This window comes from Syngnathus acus, chromosome 14, assembly GCF_901709675.1.
Source record: "Syngnathus acus chromosome 14, fSynAcu1.2, whole genome shotgun sequence".
Classification (NCBI taxonomy): Eukaryota; Metazoa; Chordata; class Actinopteri; order Syngnathiformes; family Syngnathidae; genus Syngnathus; species Syngnathus acus.
The window spans coordinates 9,654,549-9,675,484 of record NC_051099.1 but is presented as its reverse complement, the minus strand read 5'-3'; the positions used below and the strand labels follow the sequence as shown (position 1 = coordinate 9,675,484).

General features: G+C 46.6%; 1 long non-coding RNA gene across 1 annotated transcript; it reads right to left on the bottom strand.

The window, feature by feature from the left end:
- Positions 1-1,390: 1,390 nt before the first annotated feature.
- On the bottom strand, positions 1,391-18,909 carry LOC119133984. Its single transcript, XR_005100240.1, has 3 exons — positions 18,448-18,909; positions 7,267-7,272; positions 1,391-1,400 (listed from the first exon to the last, which is right to left on the bottom strand). It is a non-coding gene; the product is annotated as an uncharacterized LOC119133984 (long non-coding RNA).
- Positions 18,910-20,936: the final 2,027 nt, after the last annotated feature.

The following is a 20,936-nucleotide window of genomic DNA, read 5'->3' as shown; positions in this document are numbered from 1 at the left end:
CAATTCATCTGGCGAATGTCCGCTCCCTGGCGAACAAGATGGACGAACTGCTGCTCCTCACTTCAAGGAACACGGACTTCAGCAGATCCGCCGCGCTGTGCTTTCTGGAAACGTGGCTCAGCGAACGAACCCCCCACCACGCCGTGGAGCTAGCGGGGTTCCAGCTAACTCGTGCAGATCGCAGCGCGGAGCTCTCTGGAAAATCAAAGGGAGGTGGTCTCTGTTTCTACATTAATGAACGTTGGTGTACTGATGTCACGGTGTTGAAAGAGTTTTGCAGCCCTCTCCTAGAAACAATTTTCATAAACTGCCGGCCGTTCTATTCACCACGGGAGTTCTCCTCGATCGTCATGGCTGCTGTTTACATTCCACCACACGCACGTGCGAGTGAAGCCACGCAGATGCTGGCCGACCAGGTAACAGACATGGAGAAACTTCTACCAAATTCACTAATCATTGTTCTGGGTGATCTTAACAGGGCGAACCTCGCACACGAACTCCCCAGATACAGACAGCACGTAACGTGTCCCACCAGAGGTGCACAGACTCTGGACCACTGCTACACCGTGATCAAGGATGCATACCACTCTGCGGCTCGTGCAGCTTTAGGACTCTCGGACCACTGTCTAGTTCATCTGATCCCGGCCTACAGGCAGAAACTAAAAACTTCTAAGCCTGTGGTGAGGACTGTGAGGAAGTGGACAGTGGAGTCAAGGCAGGACCTCCAAGCCTGCTTTGACTGCGCCGATTGGGGAGCTTTCGAAGCTGCAACTTCAGACTTGCATGAACTCACTGACACTGTCACATCATACATCAGTTTTTGTGAGGATCTGTGTGTGCAGACTAAGACCTTCTGCACGTACAACTACGACAAACCTTGGTTTACACCGAACCTCAGGAGGCTGCGCAAAGTCAAGGAGGAGGCCTACAGGAGCGGCGACCGCGACCTGTTCAAGCAGACCAGAAACACACTGAACCGAGAGGTCAGGAAAGCCAGGAGGTGTTACGGGGAGAAACTGAAGAGACACCTCTCTGCCAATCCTGATCCCTCAACAGTGTGGAAAGGTCTGCAGAGCATCACGGGCTACAAGAAACGAACCCCCCGTCCTGTGGAGAGCCCAAGGCTTGCTAACCACCTAAACAGGTTCTACTGCAGGTTTGATCGGTCCACCCACACAACGGGACTTCCTGCAGCACAATCTACATACTCACCTCTCCCCACAACTGCTCTGTCCACACCTCTATCATCGTTGTCACCCACTCTCTCTCTTGCAGAGGCCGCGCCCGCACTCCAGATCCGTGAGGAGGAAGTGCGCCAGATGTTCCGGAGACAAAAGACCAGGAAGGCACCGGGCCCAGACGGCGTGTCACCTTCCTGCTTGAAAGTCTGCGCTGAGCAGCTGGCGCCCACCTTCGCACGGATCTTCAACCGTTTTCTGGAGCTGTGTGAGGTGCCCTCGTGCTTCAAGAGCTCCACCATCGTTCCAGTGGCCAAGAAGCCCGCCATCACAGGTTTGAATGACTATAGACCTGTCGCACTGACATCTGTGGTCATGAAATCTTTTGAGAGGTTAGTGCTGAACCACCTGAAGGATGTCACGGGCCCCCTGCTTGACCCCCTCCAGTTTGCCTACCGGGCAAACAGGTCAGTGGATGATGCGGTCAACATGGGACTGCACTACATCCTGCACCACCTGGACACCCGAGGAACGTACGCCAGGATCCTGTTCGTGGACTTCAGCTCGGCGTTCAACACCATCGCTCCTGACATCCTCCAACAGAAGCTCATCCAGCTTGCGGTGCCTGCCTCCACCTGTCAGTGGATCACCAGCTTCCTGACCAGCAGGAGACAGCGTGTGAGGCTGGGGGGCATCACATCTGACACCCGGACCACCAATACTGGAGCCCCTAAGGGGTGCGTCCTCTCCCCACTGCTCTTCTCTCTCTACACTAGGGGTGTCCAAACTACGGCCCGCGGGCCAACTGCGGCCCGCGGTCCAGTTTTTATTGGCCCGCAGCAAATTCAGAAAACATAATTGAATGTGGCCCGCACAACAGCTTGAGCACTTCTCAGTTTCCACACTAGATGGAGCCCGCCACACAAAGCGCTTGACGTCCGATCAGCCCCCCCCCCCCCCCCCCGGAAGAGAAGCGAACGCGCAGCGTTTGATTTGACGTCACACTAGCCGCCTCCCCCCCCCCGGGAGAGAAGCGAACGCGCTGCGCTTGACGTCCGATGAGCCCCCCCCCCCCCCCCCCCCGGAAGAGAAGGGAACGCGCAGCGTTGGACGTCCCACTAGCACCCCCCCCCCCCGGAAGAGAAGGGAACGCGCAGCGTTGGACGTCCCACTAGCACCCCCCCCCCCCCCCCGGAAGAGAAGGGAACGCGCAGCGTTGGACGTCCCACTAGCACCCCCCCCCCCCCCACGGGAGATATTGGCCTTGCAAAAAGTTTGGACACCCCTACTCTACACCAATGATTTCTCCTCAGGTGACTCTCCTGTGAAGCTCCTGAAGTATGCAGACGACACCACTCTCATCGGACTGATCCAGGACAGTGATGAGACTGCGTACAGACAGGAGGTGGAGCGGCTGGTCCACTGGTGCAGCCAAAACCACCTGGAGCTGAACTCGCTCAAGACCGTGGAGATGACAGTGGATTTCAGGCGAGACCCTTCACCACTTTTACCCCTCACTATCCGCAGTAATACTATTCTCTCCACAGACACCTTCAAGTTCCTGGGAACCACAATCTCTCGGGACCTGAAATGGACTGGCCACATAGACTCTGTCCGGAAGAAGGCCCAGCAGAGGCTGTACTTCCTGAGACAGCTCAAGAAGTTCAACCTGCCGCGAGAGCTTCTGAAGACCTTCTACACTGCCATCATCCAGTCTGTCCTCTGCACCTCCATCACTGTCTGGTTTGGATCGGCCTCCAAGCAAGACAAGCACAGACTGCAACGGACAATCAGGACTGCTGAAAAAATCATTGGAATCAACCTCCTATCTATCCAAGACTTGTACCTGTCCAGGACCAGGAAACGTGCAAGGAACATCGCTACAGACCCTTCTCACCCAGGTTGCAGTCTGTTTCAACTACTCCCCTCCGGACGGCGTTATAGAGCTCGGTACGCCAAAACCAGCAGACACAGAGACAGCTTCTTCCCCCAGGCTGTTGCTCTGATGAACTCACACCACTCTTAGAGTCTCAGAGTCATTACTGTGAAATAACATCCTGCTCTCCACACCTTTTTTGAATTTGTCTACACTGTTTGTACTATGTGTCCTCTCTGCATCCATTGCAGCCTGGTCATCCTGGAAGAGGGACCTTCCCATCTGTGGTCTCTTCTCAAGGTTTCTCATTTCCCCTAGCTGGAGTTTTGAGTTTTTCCTTGTCCTTTTGGGAGTTTAAGATCAGGGGATGTTTGAGAATATTTGCCATTTTTCACGTGTCCTGAGTGTTGTTAGTCACCTAAATGTTGAAAAGAGGGTGTGATTTACTGAAGTCAAATTCCTTGTTTGGCACGCTCAAAAATGGCGAATAAAAACTCTTGAATCTTGAATCTTGAAGTATTCGGCCCCCTTGAACCTTTCAACATTTCGCCACATTTCAGGCTTCAAACATAAAGATATACAATTTAAATTTTTTGTCAAGAATCAACAACAAGTGGGACACAATCGTGAAGTGGAACGAAATTTATTGGATAATTTAAACTTTTTTAACAAATAAAAAACTGAAAAGTGGGGCGTGCAATATCATTCGGCCCCTTTACTTTCAGTGCAGCAAACTCACTCCAGAAGTTCAGTGAGGATCTTTGAATGATCCAATGTTGTCCTAAATGACTGATGATGATAAATAGAATGCTCCTGTGTGTAATCAAGTCTCCGTATAAATGCACCTGCTCTTTGATAGTCTCAGGGTTCTGTTTAAAGCGCAGAGAGAACCATGAAGACAAAGGAACACACCAGGCAGGTCCGAGATACTGTTGTGGAGAAGTTTAAAGCCGGATTTGGATCCAAAAAGATTTCCCAAGCTTTAAACATCTCAAGGGGCACTGTGCAAGCAATTATATTGAAATGGAAGGAGTATGAGACCACTGCAAATCTACCAAGACCCGGCCGTCCCTCCAAACTTTCATCTCAAACAAGGAACAGACTGATCAGAGATGCAGCCAAGAGGCCCATGATCACTCTGGATGAACTGCAGATAACTACAGCTGAGGTGGGAGAGTCTGTCCATAGGACAACAATCAGTCGTGCACTGCACAAATCTGGCCTTTATGGAAGAGTGGCAAGAAGAAAGCCATTTCTCAAAGATATCCATAAAAAGTCTCGTTTAAGGTTTGCCACAAGCCACCTGGGAGACACACCAAACATATGGAAGACGGTGCTCTGGTCAGATGAAACCAAAATCGAACTTTTTGGCCACAATGCAAAACGATATGTTTGGCGTAAAAGCAACACAGCTCATCACCCTGAACACACCATCCCCACTGTCAAACATGGTTGTGGCAGCATCATGGTTTGGGCCTGCTTTTCTTCAGCAGGGACAGGGAAGATGGCTAAAATTGATGGGAAGATGGATGGAGCCAAATACAGGACCATTCTGGAAGAAAACCTGTTGGAGACCTGAGACTGTTGGAGACCTGAGACTGGGACGGAGATTTATCTTCCAACAGGACAATGATCCAAAACATAAAGCCAAATCTACAATGGAATAGTTCACAAATAGACGTATCCAGGTGTTAGAATGGCCAAGTCAAAGTCCAGACCTGAATCCAATCGAGAATCTGTGGAAAGAGCTGAAGACTGCTGTTCACAAACGCTTTCCATCCAACCTCACTGAGCTCGAGCTGTTTTGCAAGGAAGAATGGGCAAGAATTCCAGTCTCTCGATGTGCAAAACTGATAGAGACATACCCCAAGCGACTTGCAGCTGTAATTGCAGCAAAAGGTGGCGCTACAAAGCAGGGCTGTGGACTCGGACTCGGGGACTCGGACTCGGGGACTCGGACTCGGTCATTTTTGCCGGACTCGGACTCGGTGCTGATTTTGACCGAGTCCACCGAGTTCGACAATAAAAAAAATACGTTCAATTTTATTTTCATCATGCTGCTGAGAATGCGCGTAGGAATACTGTCCACAGCCCTGCTACGGTTATTTAATGTTTTGGTTGCCCTGGTTACAGAGGCGTTGCTACACTAAAGGGAGGAGAGATTGTGTCTGTAGCAACGCTGATTAGCTAAAGAATGTAGTGTGGTGTAAATTAGCACTCAACCAGCTGTTCGTCTCCTATTGTTGGCTGACTCGTCCGCGAGTGAGATCAGATAACTTGAATTGCCGCTTTCCTGTGGAACAATGCAACTAAACCTTTGCTAGACTTTATCTACTTAGTAAATTAACACACAATAACAATAAGTAACTTGTCCTAAACACTTAAACAAACATTGAGTAAATATGGGATAACTTGTACGCAACTACTTCAAACTGTATATAACGCTTGACAAATAAAAACATTTCTGACCAACAACAATCTATGAACCAAATCAGAACACTTCGCCTATGCAAATATGCTCTGCTCATTGTTGGTGAAGGGCTCTTACAGGAACAAAAACACACACACATAACAAAAGGACAGTAAGGACTCGGAGACAGATGGCTGACAGGGAACAAAAGACATCTCTGTCACTAAAGAGGAAGAATTTAAATAACAACCCGCGACGGTGAGATTAAAATCAAGACTCTTGCCATCAAGGACACCGACGGGGGGCATGACAGTGAGGCGGTCAAGAATGTCATCAACGCCGTCATCAAGGATTTTGACCTGCATGTCCTCTCCATCGTCGTCGATAACGCAGCGACCATGAGCAAAGCCGTGCGGCTCATCAATGAGGACGACGAAGATGCTGATGATACTGAAAACGAAACGAGGGGGGCGTCAATCTGGACAACGAGGTCCAGCTTGAGAAGTTCGCTGGGATTCAGGATGCCGATTTTCGAATGATTGATCACATGCGCTGTGCTATTCACACGCTGCAACTGGCAATTCGTGACGGATTGAAGGCGGAGCATGTCATGAAACTACTGGATAAAGTCCGACGGGTGGTGAAGAGACTGCGGACCCCCAATCTGCTTGCTGTCCTCCGTCGTCGAGGAGGTCTTCTCCCTGTCGTCGATGTGCCCACCCGTTGGGGAAGCACCTACCTCATGACAGAACGGCTCCTTCATCTACGAAGCATGTCCAGGACTTGGCGGCTGCTTCTCCGGAACTTCTCCTTAACGAGTCAGAATGGAAGAAGCTTGAGACCTTGGCCACGATCCTCAAGAGGCCATACGATGTCACGGTCAAGCTCCAGTCGGCCTCAATCACCCCCGGCAGCTTTCTCAAGGAGTGGTCGGCCTTGAAGGCAGCGTTGCGCAAGCAGCCCCTTCTGGCTTCACCAATCGCCAATTCAATGGAGCAACGAGAGGACAAGCTCTTCGACAATGATTTTTTTCTGGCAGCCGTCTTCGTCGATGCGCGTTACCGCATTCTCCTCAGCGAAGAGCAGATGGAGAGCGCCAAGAATGGCCTCCGTGCCGTTGTGAGGCGAATCCGGTCTCGTACCCACCAGCACCTGGAGGGGCCGTCGATGGAGGCCGAGGTTGATGGCTCTACATCGACGGAGGAGGATGAGTTTGAAAAAGAACTTGACAGCATTGAGCGCCGCCAGCGTTTGTCGGCCGCCACCTCGCCAACCGACATAGATGAAGAAATTGGGGCAATGTTGGCACTTGGTCGAATGAAAGAGAGCCCATTTGTTACAGCTGATCGTTATCCGTCCGGCCTCAAGGCAGCGACTCGGACACTAACAGCAATGCCAATCAGCCAAGTCAGCGTAGAGCGCCTGTTTTCCGGGCTCAAGTTTATCATGTCTGATCAGCGCGGCGCGATGAAGGCTGACTTGGTTGAGGCGATTTTGTTCCTAAGAACAAACTCAAGTCGTTGAATTGAAACTTGAAAGTATCTGTTTATTGTATTTCGTTTATATGTTTAATAAAGAGAAAGCCATCACAAAACTGTTGTAATTATTTAGATTTTGATCTAAATTAGCCTTGAATAAAGACTAAGCAGTCACATGAATTAACAGAAAAAATTGACAGCCGGCCTCGGACTCGGACTCGTGGTCAAGAGGCCGGACTCGGACTCGGACTCGGTGCAAAAATCCGACCGAGTCCACAGCCCTGCTACAAAGTATTAGCGCAAGGGGGCCGAATAATATTGCACGCCCCACTTTTCAGTTTTTTATTTGTTAAAAAAGTTTAAATTATCCAATAAATTTTGTTCCACTTCACGATTGTGTCCCACTTGTTGTTGATTCTTGACAAAAAATTAAACTTTTATATCTTTATGTTTGAAACCTGAAATGTCGCGAAATGTTGAAAGGTTCAAGGGGGCCGAATACTTTCGCAAGGCACTGTATATACATATATACTGTGATTTTCCATGCAAAACACGCCCCCGTGCATAATACGCACCCTAAAAATGGCATGCCGATGCTGGAAAAAAGCCTGTACCCATGTATAATACGCACCCAAATTTGGACTCTTATTTAAAGATTAAAGATTAAAGATTAAAGTCCCAATGATCGTCACACACACACCTGGGTGTGGTGAAATTTGTCCTCTGCATTTAACCCATCCCCGTGTGATTTTAATCCATCCCCTGGGGGAGAGGGGAGCAGTGAGCAGCAGCGGTGCCGTGCTCGGGAATCAGTTGGTGATCTAATCTTTAATCTTTAATCTTAAATCCGTAAACGTAAAATTATTTCAGAAAAAAGATCATCTTTGGGAACACCCGGATGTTATTCTGCCGGTCAGTATCACTGCGCATGCGCTAGCAAACTCAATAGCGGAGAAATGTTTCGGATTTGTGTAGGGTACATTGTGACAGCAAACGAGCAGGTGATCGAGCAAGCGTCTGATACGAGAGCATTGTGTTCGTATGGAGCGTGTTTGAAGTGAACAGCAGAGAAGAAAGGAACAAGGCAAAGTGTTGTGAAATAAAATATTACCTGTAATACGCATTTAGTAGGGGTGTAACGATTCATCGATACACGTCGATTAATCGATATAATGCTCTACGATTTATTGGCATCGATGCTAAACGTAAACATCGATTTATATCGCCGTGTTTGACCTCGGACATTAGACGCGACTTTATTTTGAAATCCAGTTCATTGTCGCTTGCTTCCTCTTTCCGGGAGCAGTACGCGGCGTGCTGTGTTGTGAGCAGAGCAGGCACGTGAAAGGGGAGCCGACAACTACGCGGCTCCTGGGCTGGTGCTATGGCTAGTGTCCAAGAAGACGAGGAAATTCGCTCCCCTTTGGGCTTCAAGTCATTCGTTTGGAAGCACTTTGGATTCCAAAGAAAAGATGGCTCAACGGACAATTAAAATTATTGTAAATAAATAGTTCAGTAATGCACTTTAAAGTTAATGGTATTACAAAAAAAGAAAGAATATTCATTTTTCTTTACTTATATGAGAAAAAATATAGGAATTCGATAAAGTTCAGTGTTAAAATAAGCACTTTGTATACTACAATACTCTTGTAATTTCCTAAATAAAGAGTTTGCAGTACCTTGTTGATTTTGCGTATGAATTGTTATAAATCAGGATATTGTTCTATATTTTTTATTTAAAAAAAAAAAAAAATATATCGATCGTGGAGCACTATATCGTGATGTATCGTGAATGAATCACAGCAGGCTTTAAGATATCGGCAATAATCGTATCGTGATCCTTTGTATCGATATGATATCGTATCGTGACAAAACCCGCGATTTACACCCCTAGCATTTAGGTTTAGAACTGAACTCTCGCTCTTTATATAGCTGACGTGTCTTGCACATCCGTTCTGCGCATCTGTAATGGCGGCCTCCGTATGATATCCGGTTTGCGATGGAGATTAAAAAACATGTTCGTATGGAGCGTGTTTGAAGTGAACAGCAGAGAAGAAAGGAACATGGCAAAGTGTTGTGAAATAAAATATTACCTGTAATACGCATTTAGGTTTAGAACTGAACTCTCGCTCTTTATATAGCTGACGTGTCTTGCGCATCCGTTCTGCGCATCTGTAATGGCGGCCTCCGTATGATATCCGGTTTGCGATGGAGATTAAAAAACGTTCGTATGGAGCGTGTTTGAAGTGAACAGCAGAGAAGAAAGGAACAAGGCAAAGTGTGGTGAAATAAAATATTACCTGTAATACGCATTTTGTTATTTGCTGATTGAAACTGCTAATTAAACTGTGAATTGAAACTAATAGGTAGAGAACTGAACTCTCGCTCTTTATATAGCTGACGTGTCTTGCGAATCCGTTCTGCGCATACTGTCATGGCGCCCCCCGTATGATATCCGGTCTGCGATGGAGATTAAAAAACAAACAATATTTGACAATAACACACCATCAAGGATTGCACCATCGCATCAAACGATGTGTCGTCAATTATGAATTTTACTGACTAAGTGTGTTGGGCAGGATGGCTGAATGCGATGCGCGATTGACAACAAACAAGAAGAAAGGTGTGATTTCAAGTTTTATGTCGAGGGAGATTTTCTTCAAAAATTGTTGTACCCATGCATAATGCGCACCCCAGATTTTAGGACAATAAATTAGTTAAATTAAATAATATGTATATATATATATATATATCAGGGGTCTTGTCAGTGAGCTGCATCTATTTATTTTAAAGTCAAACCTCGGTTTTCGAACGTCCCAGTTCTCGAACAAATCGGAATTCGAACAAAAAATTCGAGATTTTTTTGCTACGGTTGTCGAACAAAATTCGGAGGTCGAACCTCGCGAGATGAGCCGGGAGGACCTGAGAAAACCCGACCGTGCGGCGCGGATGCCGACTGACTCCGTTGTTATTGTATTTTCGTTACTTTGAGGATTGTATTAACCCCCTAATCGTCCCTCCAAAGAAAGCAAGTGGGAGCAGTAAAGCCATCCGAAAACACAAAGACGCTCTTAAAGCGCTCTTTATATAGCTGACGCCCTTCATGCGGCTCCTTTACGTTCATATATTCGGCGCGCTGCGGTTGCGCGATCGGACTAAATTAAGCTCCCTGCACACTTCAATTTTAGAAAGTACATCAGGACTTTAAAAATATTTTCTAAATTTCAGCGACGGCTCTATCACAAAAATGCGACCAGCGCGGTGCAGTTGCGCGGTGGGCGACGCGCTACGGTTGCGCGTTCGGCGGTGCGCTGCAGTTGAGCGACCAGACAATAATGCGCAAATGAAAAAATGCTAAAAAAAATAAATAAAAAAAAGGCGTTTTTGTTTTTTGTCTGGGAACGGACTACATTTTTTTACATTATTTGTAATGGGAAAAATAGACCGATTCGCTTCTCGAACCGCCTTCTGGAACGGATTGTGGTCGAAAACCGAGGTTTGACTGTATTTTTGCTATTCTTGTTAAAATCACACGTGAACTGGAAATGACAATAATAACACATAGTGAAAGCTAAATTGAGCAAATTGGCTATTTCAGAAGTGTGTGTCAAACTGGTAGCCCTTTGCCTTAATCAGTACCCAGGAAGTAGCTCTCGGTTTAAGAAAGGTTGGTGACCCCTGGTCAAACCTGCACTTTTTATTAAAGTGACCGGCTCCCCATTAAAGGGTTAGATAAGCCGGGGTGAAGGGACTCGTCCGTCTCTGACCAACTGTGTTAAATTATTTCTAAAAGAATCAATATAATCTCTTTATGACGCCAATCCCTCTGAAGTCAAACGACGCTCGTGCTGAGTAACTTAAATTTGAGACACGTCGTCAGAATAACCGCGCCATACTGATGGCTCACTTCGGTGATTTGAGGCTTTTGTTATATTTCGGATATTTTTAGATGTCTTTGTTAAGACCTCAGGGATTCGTTGATCTAGCGCACACTTGCCCTAGTTGTGCCGAAGTAACTATTTATATGGGTCAGCTCTACTTTGTTGCCGAAGTAGCGAGCCTACACGTCTTTATTCGATGAAGGGTCAAATTAATGGAAGTATGACAATAATAGTATTTGAGAATAAATTTGATGCATTAATCATTCATTCTAAAACTATACGTATATAAACTCCTAACTGTTGAAATGCTTCAAACAACTCGATTAATCAAACGAATGATATTTTCAAATGAATCAAATATTTAAGCGAAATAAAATTATCCTTCAAATAGTTAGAAAAGGCAATTTAATGCGTCAATTGTCCGAGTTAGATTTAAACGCAGCCCGACAAGTACAGGACGGGCCCGCAACCAACGAACAATTGAATGGATTTGAATCCAACAATAATCCGACTAGTCCAGGGGTGGCCAACCCATGCGGCTCCTTTACGTTCGGCTCGCGAGCCGCATGCGGCTCCTTGCCGGGTTTCATGCGGCTCCTTTATGTTCATATCAACATTTGTGGGTTTATTTGTTTGTTTGTTTGTTTGTTTTTGTGCGTGTTCGCTTCGCTTGAGTTCAATATGATATTTTCGTCAAACGCTGCGTGTTCGCTTCGCTTGAGTTCAATATGGTATTTTCGTCAAACGCGCATGTGGTGAAATCCCGCAAAGGAGGAGGGGCAAACCCAATCGGGAGGGGGGGGGGATTTGGCTCTTTGCGGTACACAGTAAAAAAATGTGGCTCTTAGTCTCTGACTGGTTGGCCACCCCTGGACTAGTCTAATTTGAACCCATTCATTGAATTACTTGATTGAAGTAAATATTTAAACGAATTAAATATTTAAACGGAATAAAATTATCCTTCATATAAGTTTGAAGTTAAGTTAAAGTTAAGTTAAAGTCCCAATGATCGTCACACACACATCTGGGTGTGGTGAAATTTGTCCCCTGCATTTAACCCATCCCCGTGTGATTTTGATCCATCCCCTGGGGGAGAGGGGAGCAGTGAGCAGCAGCGGTGCCGCGCTCGGGAATCATTTGGTGATCTAACCCCCCAATTCCAACCCTTAATGCTGAGTGCCAAGCAGTGAGGCAATGGGTCCCATTTTTATAGTCTTTGGTATGACCCGGCCGGGGTTTGAACCCACAACCTTCCAGTCTCAGGGCGGACACTACCACTAGGCCACTGAGCTGGTATAAACCCCTGAGCTGGTATGGTATGTAATTGAAGGCAATTTAATGCGTCAATTGTCCGAGTTAGATTTAAACGCAGCCCGACAAGTACAGGACGGGCCCGCAACCAACGAACAATTGAATGGATTTGAATCCAACAATAATCCGACTAGTCTAATTTATACGCCTTCATTAATCTTATTCATCACAGTCCGATTTTATATCATAATAATTACCTGTAACCGAATCGAATTTTCAAACCAAAAACAGTCGATTGCATATACCATACAAATTAGAGCACAACGAATTAAATGATTATACAAGCCACATTTATTGAAAAAGTATGAAATAGAATTACAAATATTAATTCCTCCAACAACTGGAACAATTTCACTCACTGATACCCGTACAAATAAAATCATTCAGTCACGGAGTCCTTTTGATTATAAAACATAAATCAGTAAAGTAGGAAAAGGTAGCTACAAGTTGTATGCTATTCTTGGTGGAAATAAAGTCGAGTGATCAGTTCGCTTTTCTTTCTAGAATGCAAATTTGGGAAATAGGTTGGCCTCGAGAGGACCGCCGTTCGCGCCCACGGCTGTCCTCCCCCCGGCTTAAACACGGAAAAATCCGTTCCCCTCACCTAGCTCCTTGTGAAATGTCGTCAAGTCCAATTCTTTGAGTAAATCCAAGTTAATCCAAGCAAGCGATCTTGCGTTTTACACTAAAATTTCTGAGGCTGGAAAGAGTCTTGGAACTCTTGCGGGCTTCTTCACGTAATAATGCTCTTTGGGACAGAGAAGCCCCGTGGTTGTCTGCGGTGGCTTTTTTATAGGCCTCTCTGCCTATGCTCTTACTGGCATCTATACTTCGCATAGCATAGGATTGCACAATCTCAGCTGATCTGTGAGGGTTGCGCAATCCCCTTTTTCCTCTCAACTGAGAACCACTGCTGGTTTGGATTGCTCAATCCAGGTTTTCCACAAATTACGCAAGCCTGCTGCCACCCTGGCAGCTGTTTCCACTCTTTCATTTTTCCCATGAACTATTTTCCACCAAAAATACAGCCAACACCCTGGTGAGCCCCCCCCTTCCTTTTAAATCATTCAAAACACTTTTCATGAAAATAAAACTTCAATGTTACATGTCACTAAAACATAAAATTATGAATCCTTGACTATACTGATTAAAACATCTCAAAACATTTTAATCAACCTTTTTGAATATTTCTTACTGATTAAAACATCTCAAAACATTTGAATCAACCTTTTTGAATATTTCTTACTGATTAAAACATCTCAAGATTCAAGATTCAAGAGTTTTTATTCGCCATGTTTGAGCGTGCCAAACATGGAATTTGACTTCGGTAAAACACACCCTCTGTTCAACATATAGGTGACTAACAACACTCAGGACATGTGAATAATGGCAAAAACAGTGTAGACAAATTCAAAAGGTGTGAAGAGCAGGATGTCATTGCACAGTAATGCCTCTGAGACTCTATGAGTGGTGTGAGTTCATCAGAGCAACAGCCCGGGGGAAGAAGCTGTCTCGGTGTCTGCTGGTTTTGGCGTACCGAGCTCTATAACGCCGTCCGGAGGGGAGTAGTTCAAACAGACTGCAACCTGGGTGAGAAGGGTCTGTAGAGATGTTCCTTGCACGTTTCCTGGTCCTGGACAGGTACAAGTCTTGGATAGATGGGAGGTTGATTCCAATGATCTTTTCTGCAGTCCTGATTGTCCGTTGCAGTCTGTGCTTGTCTTGTTTGGAGGCTGATCCAAACCAGACAGTGATGGAGGTGCAGAGGACAGACTGGATGATGGCAGTGTAGAAAGTCTTCAGAAGCTCTCGCGGCAGGTTGAACTTCTTGAGCTGTCTCAGGAAGTACAGCCTCTGCTGGGCCTTCTTCCGGACAGAGTCTATGTGGCCGGTCCATTTCAGGTCCCGAGAGATTGTGGTTCCCAGGAACTTGAAGGTGTCTGTGGAGAGAATAGTATTACTGCGGATAGTGAGGGGTAAAAGTGGTGAAGGGTCTCGCCTGAAATCCACTGTCATCTCCACGGTCTTGAGCGGGTTCAGCTCCAGATGGTTTTGGTTGCACCAGTGGACCAGCCGCTCCACCTCCTGTCTGTACGCAGTCTCATCACCGTCCTGGATCAGTCCGATGAGAGTGGTGTCGTCTGCATACTTCAGGAGCTTCACAGGAGAGTCATCTGAGGAGAAATCATTGGTGTAGAGAGAGAAGAGCAGTGGGGAGAGGACGCACCCCTGAGGGGCTCCAGTATTGGTGGTCCGGGTGTCAGATGTGATGCCCCCCAGCCTCACACGCTGTCTCCTGTCGGTCAGGAAGCTGGTGATCCACTGACAGGTGGGGGCAGGCACCGCAAGCTGGATGAGCTTCTGTTGGAGGATGTCAGGAGCGATGGTGTTGAACGCCGAGCTGAAGTCCACGAACAGGATCCTGGCGTACGTTCCTGGGGTGTCCAGGTGGTGCAGGATGTAGTGCAGTCCCATGTTGACCGCATCATCCACTGACCTGTTTGCCCGGTAGGCAAACTGGAGGGGGTCAAGCAGGGGGCCCGTGACCTCCTTCAGGTGGTTCAGCACTAACCTCTCGAAAGATTTCATGACCACAGATGTCAGTGCGACGGGTCTATAGTCATTCAAACCTGTGATGGCGGGCTTCTTGGCCACTGGAACGATGGTGGAGCTCTTGAAGCACGAGGGCACCTCACACAGCTCCAGAGAACGGTTGAAGATCCGTGCAAAGGTGGGCGCCAGCTGTTCAGCGCAGACTTTCAAGCAGGAAGGTGACACGCCGTCTGGGCCCGGTGCCTTCCTGGTCTTTTGTCTCCGGAACATCTGGCGCACTTCCTCCTCGCGGACCTGGAGTGCGGGTGCGGCCTCTGCAAGAGAGAGAGTGGGTGACAACGATGATAGAGGTGTGGACAGAGCAGTTGTGGGGAGAGGTGAGTATGTGGATTGTGCTGCAGGAAGTCCCGTTGTGTGGGAGGACCGATCAAACCTGCAGTAGAACTTATTCAGCTGGTTAGCAAGCCTTGGGCTCTCCACAGGACGGGGGGTTCGTTTCTTGTAGCCCGTGATGCTCTGCAGACCTTTCCACACTGTTGAGGGATCAGGATTGGCAGAGAGGTGTCTCTTCAGGTTCTCCCCGTAACACCTCTTGGCTTTCCTGACCTCTCGGTTCAGTGTGTTTCTGGTCTGCCTGAACAGGTCGCGGTCGCCGCTCCTGTAGGCCTCCTCCTTGACTTTGCGCAGCCTCCTGAGGTTCGGTGTAAACCAAGGTTTGTCGTTGTTGTACGTGCAGAAGGTCTTAGTCTGCACACACAGATCCTCACAAAAACTGATGTATGATGTGACAGTGTCAGTGAGTTCATGCAAGTCTGAAGTTGCAGCTTCGAAAGCTCCCCAATCGGTGCAGTCAAAGCAGGCTTGGAGGTCCTGCCTTGACTCCACTGTCCACTTCCTCACAGTCCTCACCACAGGCTTAGAAGTTTTTAGTTTCTGCCTGTAGGCCGGGATCAGATGAACTAGACAGTGGTCCGAGAGTCCTAAAGCTGCACGAGCCGCAGAGTGGTATGCATCCTTGATCACGGTGTAGCAGTGGTCCAGAGTCTGTGCCCCTCTGGTGGGACACGTTACGTGCTGTCTGTATCTGGGGAGTTCGTGTGCGAGGTTCGCCCTGTTAAGATCACCCAGAACAATGATTAGTGAGTTTGGTAGAAGTTTCTCCATGTCTGTTACCTGGTCAGCCAGCATCTGCGTGGCTTCACTCGCACGTGCGTGTGGTGGGATGTAAACAGCCGCCATGACGATCGAGGAGAACTCCCGTGGTGAATAGAACGGCCGGCAGTTTATGAAAAGTGTTTCTAGGAGAGGGCTGCAATACTCTTTCAACACCGTGACATCAGTACACCAACGTTCATTAATGTAGAGACAGAGACCACCTCCCTTTGATTTTCCGGAGAGCTCCGCGCTGCGATCTGCTCGCGTTAGCCTGAAGCCCGCTAGCTCAACGGCGTGGTGGGGCGTTCGTTCGCTGAGCCACGTTTCCACAAAGCACAGCGCGGCGGATCTGCTGAAGTCCGTGTTCCTTGAAGTGAGGAGCAGCAGTTCGTCCATCTTGTTCGCCAGGGAGCGGACATTCGCCAGATGAATTGACGGTAGGGCAGAACGGAACCCTCTCTGCCTCAGCCTTACGAGTGCTCCCGCTCGTTTTCCGCGCCGCCGTCGTCGTGCTAGCTTGTACAGCACCGCCGCTCCGGCTAGAATCTCCGACAAACAGTCTGAATCGAAGAGAACAGGAGAGAAAATACCAGAAGAAGACTGTCCGATGTTTAACAGCGCTTCTCTAGTAAAAGTGATCCGGGATGGACAGCAGAGGACACAGAAAACACACAAAATAAGACAAATAAACAGAGAGCGACTCACCGTGGCTGCCATCCGCGGCGCCATCATGACGTCATTTGAATCAACCTTTTTGAATATTTCTTAATGATTAAAGCATCTCAAAACATTTGAATCAACCTTTTTGAATATTTCTTAACACACCACCATCATCTAATGGTAGTGGGCACCTTGGTACAATTATGTGATAATATTGCTTTAAGCTGTTACTGAATATATGTCGCCAAGCAAAGAAATAAAATCAAAAATCCAAACATTTGTGCTTCCATGTGTGACTCAGAACCGACCCCATGCTATTCTATTTATCCACATTTTTGCTAGTTGAGCTTGTTTTGCTCGACTGCCCCTTCTGGTCTCATGTAAAGGTTTGGCACCATCTGTTGGAAAAATTTGGAACTTCAGCAATGCCAATTTACCCAATAATTCTCTACTCACATTTTGCACCACCTGCTGCTAAAATTTGGAATTTCAGCTATGCCAATTTATTCCTGGGAACAATCCAATACTCACATTTTGCACCATCTGTATTCCCCATCCACCATGTTGCTTGACGATATATATATATATATATATATACACTGCTCAGAAAAATTAAAGGAACACTTTGAAAACACATCAGATTTCAATGGTGAATTTTTTTTAGGGGGATATCTATACTGATATGGACCGTTTAATGTCTCAGGAACAAAAGGATGCCACTTCATTTGATGGAAATAAAAGTTTTCAGCCTACAGAGGGCTCAGTATACAGACACCCCAAAAATCAAAGTGAAAAAATGATATGGCAGGTTCGTCCTTTTGGCCTAAATTCAATTTCTGCAACTCAAAATTCTTTTCAATATCTTGTGTGGCCCCCACCAGCTTGTATGTATGCTTGACAATGTCGCGGCATGCTCCTAATGAGACGACGGATGGTGTCTTGTGAGATGTCCTCCCAGATCTGTCTAAGGGCATCGGTGAGCTCCTGTAAAGTCTGAGGAACAACCTGGCGGCGTATGATGGACTGAAACATTATGTCCCAGAGGTGTTCTATCGGGTTTAGATCAGGTGATCGTGAGGGCCATTCAATTGTGTCAATTCCTTCATCCTCCAGATACTGTCTGCATACTCTTGCCACAATAGGCCGGGCATTGTTGTGGATCAGGAGGAACCCAGGACCTACTGGTTGCATTATTGTGACAGAGCCGTCGCTGAAATTTAGAAAATATTTTTAAAGTCCTGATGTACTTTCCAAAATTTAAAGTTAAAGTTAAGTTAAAGTCCCAATGATCGTCACACACACATCTGGGTGTGGTGAAATTTGTCCTCTGCATTTAACCCATCCCCATGTGATTTTGATCCATCCCCTGGGGGAGAGGGGAGCAGTGAGCAGCAGCGGTGCCGCGCTCGGGAATCATTTGGTGATCTAATCCTCCAACCCTTAATGCTGAGTGCCAAGCAGGGAGGCAATGGGTCCCATTTTTATAGTCTTTGGTATGACCCGGCCAGGGTTTGAATCCACAACCTTCCAGTCTCAGGGCGGACACTCTACCACTAGTCGACTGAGCTGGTAAGTAGACCTCAGTGCGCAGGGAGCTTAATTTGGTCCGATCGCGCAACCGCAACGCACCGGGCGCTCACTGTCGCATTGCTTTAAGAGCGAGCGTCTTTGTGTTTTAGGATGGCTTTACTGCTCCCACTTGCTTTCTTTGGAGGCATGATTAGGGGTTAATACAATCCTCAAAGTAACGAAAATACAATAACAAACGGAGTCAGTCGGCATCCGGGTCGCATGGTCGGGTTTTCTCGGGTCCTTTCGGCTCATCTCTCGAGGTTCGACCTCCGAATTTTGTTCGACAACCGAAGTAAAAAAATCTCGAATTTTTCATTCGAATTCCGATTTGTTCGAGAACCAGGACGTTCGAAAACCGAGGTTCGACTGTAACTATTTGTAAATAACTCGTCTACAAGTGATGAAAACCCAATCGCAAATTCACATTGTGGCGGTGTAAAAACACTAGTTCTCCGCGTAGGTTAAGTTAACAAGTGGAAATTATGTGACGGAAGTAGCGCCAAAATGCTGCCGAAAATAAGGCGGATGTTGTCGCATCACTGCTGCCAGTGAGTTAGGTTTACAGAGGCAAGCTGATTTCCGTACTCACAGCTTAACTAATTTTAATTTGAGATGTGCCAAAAGATGCAGTCGCGGCGGGCGGGCGAATGCTCGCGAGTCGCCGAGGCTAACGTTGCCCGGCCATACGTGAATGAATATAAATTTAAAAAAATTCTCAACGGATTTGCACGATTCAGGAAAATGATACTTTCGACGGAAAAAAAACACGGAAATCCGTGGATCCGAGGAAAATTCTCATCCCTGCGTCCCCTAACCTTCGCTCGCAAAACGCTAGTCTTTTAGTGACCCCGAAGGCGAAAAAGAAGTCCGCAGGGTCTAGAGCAGTGGTTCTTAACCTTGTTGGAGGTACCGAACACCACCAGTTTCATATGCGCATTCACCGAACCCACCTTTAGCAAAAAAAAATCAAAAACAAGACATAGATGTTTTTTACTGGTGCACAAAATGAGCCGTGCATGATCATCACCTTGTTCAAAGAACAAAACCAACAGAATGCATGAACTCAACAAATTACATACCTGCAAATCAGTGTGCCTCTGCGAGACCATTGCAGGTATGCGTCATCACAAATTTACGCGATAAATCGGGTGTGTTCGGACCTCCCCAGTGGAGGCTCTGCCGAACCCCTGAGACCGACTCACCGAACCTCGAGGGTTCAATCGAACCCAGGTTAAGAACCACTGGTCTAGAGCATTTTCTATTCGAGCTCCAGAGCTTTGGACTGCCCTACCGATAGATATCAGAGCTGCTATCTCAATAGAAATTTTAAGACATGATTAAAGATTTTATGCTATGGCCTTTAATTAACCTGTTGGCCGATTCGGCTGGAGTTTGTGTTCTCTGTCCTGCCCCCCCTCCCTGGGTTAGGTGACACCCAGGGATGTGAGGCGGAATACCACCCTCGAAGACACTGCCAGGACAATTGAGGGCACCTTCCTGCAGCTCTTCACTTTGAATATGGAGATCCACTTTTTCTTTGGATTGTTTTACATTGTGTGTTCTATGTGCCCTCTGTCAAGTCCTGCACTTATCAAATGTAAGCGACCGGCTGTTGGAATAATTTAAGTGAAGCCTTGGCCTGCCAGACCTGGAGGCCTTGTCTTTACATTTTATGACTTTCCTTTAATCTAGGTTTTTCCTCTTTAGTGACAGGGATGTCTTTTGATCCCTGTCAGCCATATGTATCCTTCCTGTCCTTATGTTGTCTGTGTGTGTTTTTGTTCCTGCAAGAGGCCTTCACTAACAATGAGCAGAGCTTATTTGCATAGGCGAAATGTTCTTATTTGGTTCAAAGAAACTTCATTGCTTTTAGTTAACTGTAGGTTTGGTTCATAGATTGTTGTTGGTCAGAACAGTTTTTCTTTGTTAAGTGTTATATACAGTTTGAAGTAGTTGCATACAAGTTATCCCATATTTACTCAATGTTTAAGTGTTTAGGACAGGACAAGTTACTTATTATTATTGTGTGTTAATTTACCAAGTAGATAAAGTTAGCCAAGGTTTAGTTGCATTGTTCCACAGGAAAGCGGCAATTCAAGTTATCTGATCCCACTCGAGGACGAGTCAAACAACCATGAGAGAAGGACAGCTGGTTGAGGAAGGAGGACAAAGTCTGCGGGGGTCACGGGCCGACAATGAAGTGCTAATTCACACCACACTACATTCCTTAGCTAATAAGCGTTGCTACAGACACTATCTCCCCTCCCTTTAGTGTAGCAACGCCTCTGTAACCAGGGCAACCAAAACATTAAATAGAGGAGCACGTGAAGTGAGAACTCAGAATTGATGGAGATTGTAACTGAGTTTGCTCTCTCTATCGTTCTCCTCGCGAGTAAACCTGTTCTGGTTCTTTTCTCCTCTTCCTTCCAGCGTGTGGTTTAATGTCTGATGGTATTTAGACCTGACACCGGCTCTCTGTTTAAAGGGTTAAAAAGTCTCTTTTCTCCCTCTGCAACACTAAGGCGCTAAGATTGGGAGACGAGAGTTTAATTAAGCCGGGACGGAAAAAGATTCGTTCTGAGACTAACCGCTGTTCACGCAATTAATCTATTGTTAGATAATAATAATAATACCGTGATTTTTCATGCATAATGCGCAGAATTTAACTAATTTATTGTCCTAAAATCTGGGGTGCGCATTATGCATGGGTACAACAATTTTTGAAGAAAATCTCCCTCGAAATAAAACTTGAAATCATCTTTCTTCTTGTTTGTTGTCAATCGCGCATCGCATTCAGCCATCCTGCCCAACACACTTAGTCAGTAAAATTCATAATTGACGACACATCGTTTGATGCGATGG